This window comes from Apium graveolens, chromosome 7, assembly GCF_009905375.1.
Source record: "Apium graveolens cultivar Ventura chromosome 7, ASM990537v1, whole genome shotgun sequence".
Lineage (NCBI taxonomy): Eukaryota > Viridiplantae > Streptophyta > Magnoliopsida > Apiales > Apiaceae > Apium > Apium graveolens.
Genome location: NC_133653.1, coordinates 250,896,572 through 250,899,871, shown reverse-complemented (window position 1 = coordinate 250,899,871; position 3,300 = coordinate 250,896,572).

Below are 3,300 nucleotides of genomic sequence, written 5' to 3'. Positions count from 1 at the left end.
AATTCATGCAAGTTCCAGTACTTGTATCTGCTTTCATGGCCATTTACATTCCTTTACCAATTTTCAATCTTCCCGGTCATGAACAGCAAGCTCAACCTCCAGTGGTTCAAGCCACCCAGGCTCAAACATCAGATGCTCTTCCACTGCAGGTAATAATTTCTCACTCACAAACTATTCCTACTTCTGTTGAAAGACCCTTAGTGGTTGATAGGGCTGACCATGAAGTTGTAGAACCGCAGCTTCAATCCCAGGACATAGAGCCAAACACAGAGTCACAACCTATCTCAACCTCTCCCCCACTGTATAAAATGTTACCTAGAAGGTTAGTAGGAAGTAGTATGTTGTTGGATGTGAATGAACCCTCAGCTCTGCTTCCTCCCAAGAAAAGAAGAACATTTACTGAGGCATCTGAAAGCCCATCCTTGTCCTCCCAACAGGACATGGACTTTGATATGGCCAGTGAACAGTTACTAGAGACATTCTATCAACAGGATGAATCTATTGAAATTTGCCATAGGGCCATGGCATCCTGTACTGAGTCAAGCACACTTCCATTACTCACAATGGAAGTATACAGACCAATAGATGATACTCAGGACACAGAGCGAGGAGTGCATATTGAGTCGGTTACAGTGCCTGCCATAGTTACGGCAGAAGACCAGTCACATGCTTCTGAGGGAAAATCTGACTCTCAGCCACCTTTAATAGAGTCATTTTCTCCCCTCCCAGATCCAACACCTCTGGCTCCCTCACGGGATTCTCCACTCTCAGATTTATCTGGAGAAAGTGGAGGGCAACTCGGTCAATCTATCTGTAACACCCCCAGATCCGGGGTCGGGGATCCGGGTCGTCACGGTCTTTCTTTCCACAATATCACTTCACTTAATTAATAATAATAACCTTATGCTGTGACCCCACACTAACACACACCACAACCCATTATAGTCTCAGAGATGAAATTGAAATAAGTACAAGTCTTTGAATCCACAATTTAAAAGTTATTACAACCCAAAACGATTACTTGATAAATTTACAGTTAATTGCCATTATCTGCCACAAGTTATAATTATACATAATTGATTCTCAAAAGTAGATGGTCTGATCTACAATAGATCTACCTCTGCAGCTATAGCAGCTACAACATTATCGGGAAGACGCGGGACGCTTCCCACGTGCTTGCGCTGGGTCTGCTGGAGTCTGGCCATCTTTCCTAACTGTTGTTGTGTGATGAAGAAATAAAGCAAGAGTGAGCCTTACAGCTCGCAAGATAATATATAGTGATAACAATAATATAAGTATCTAAATGGATACTTACTAGAATCTTTTATCAAGTGTAAGATAATTACTTACTAGATATAAGTAAAAACAAGGGATGAAGTTACCAAATACTTCACTACAATTATATCATTTATAAAGCTACTTGAACTACCACTGTTCAAAGTATAAAGAGTTTTCAACAGTTCATCACATAGATGAGACTACAAGACAAGATTTGAATAGATTAAATCTTTGAAATTTTATTAAAGGAAATGAAGTCATGATATACTTCATTAAGTTCTGATATATATATATATATATCCACATATACATCTTCTTTATACAATTTCCTGAAAACCTCTGTCATGTAAAGTATGAACAGAATTGCAATATCCAATAAATTTGGAAAGGAAAAGAATTTGGCATAAACTAGATATCTTGCTGATCAGGCGAAGATACCCATAAGTAACCTTTTCTACTAGTAGATGGACGAATTCCCCACTGGTCATCACCCTGGTCGTAATAGGACCTTATGCTGGACTGCCACTCAGCCGCTTATGCATTTGATGGACTCCCACTGAGCCACTTACACTATCATGGACGCCCACTGAGCCCATGTTGCTTATGCCGACTCAATAGATGGACTTACTTCCCGAACGTTGGGTAAGTAATCAATTCATTTACCAAAACTGCAAACGTGTTGCGAATATAAAATACACCACAGAGCCGGATCCCTCATGTTTTGAGCGAGTATTTAAATCCCCTTTAAAAGGAAGATCTTAAATATAAAAATGAGTTTTGGGATCCGCTCTAACTTTTAAAAATCATTTTGAAGACTCGAAAACACTTTATAGAGTGTTTGGAGTAAAGCTGATTTAATGAAGTAAATCAGTCCCCAGAATATTTAGAAAATGACTGAATATTATTATTTAAATAATATTCCCATAAAGAATAATCTTTATAAAAATAATTGAAGTAGAAGTATTAAAACTTATACTTGAAACGAGTATTAAATAACCAAAGATATACTTATATGAAAGTACTATCTTTATTTGAATAATCGAAAATAAGTTTGATTATTTACACCTTATTCTTTAATAAAATAAAGAACAAATCTCAGCAAATAATCGGAGTCATAGATCCTCAAAAGAATATTCAAAAATATTCATTAAATAATATAAACCGAGTCATAAGCCCTCGAATGAATATTCAAATAATATTCAGATAATAAAATAAAAGGAGTCATAAGTCCTCGGAGGAATATTCAAGTAATATTCATTAAAAATAAAGTGAGTCATACATCCTCAATTGAATATTCAAATAATATTCATTTAATATAAAGGAGTCATACGCCTTCGAATAATATTCGAAATAATATTCAATAATAAAATAAAGTTAAAGTTATCGAATAAACCTTATTCGATTAATAGTTTTGAAAACTAAGACCATATATATATATAAGTATATATATTTATATTTATATCCATATATACAAAATCTACTCGGGATCCTCGACTCCCGGTTTTAGAAAATATTTCCACCTTTGGGTCCCTATACTAAGGGTATATGCAAATTACCGCTATCCTCTAGCATAGGTATTATCAACAATTATATATGGAAAGAATACGAAACAGGCATGCATATATATATACCATAGCAGCATGCTTCAATATATAACAACATTTGCTAATTAACCAACATGCATCTATCGCAAGATAATGCAAATACATATACTCATCACCACAACAGTTATAACGGGTAGAAAACTTGCCTGAGCGACTTGGGGTGATAAAAGGCTCGGGACGAGTCTGGTAACCTATAAACAACAAGCAAGTTGGAATTAAACCAAAGTCACTTGTAAATCTATACTTTAACTAACTTAGACTCTAACGCTTGTTTTGCGCTTACTGATTCACTTAAGTCACTCGAGTACCCTCGGCTCCATCATTTTTAATAATTTAACCTTTACGAGTTTTAAGACGATTCCTTCGCGAGTGTCTTACCAACTGCCTAACACACTTACCATAAATGTTTCATACATTA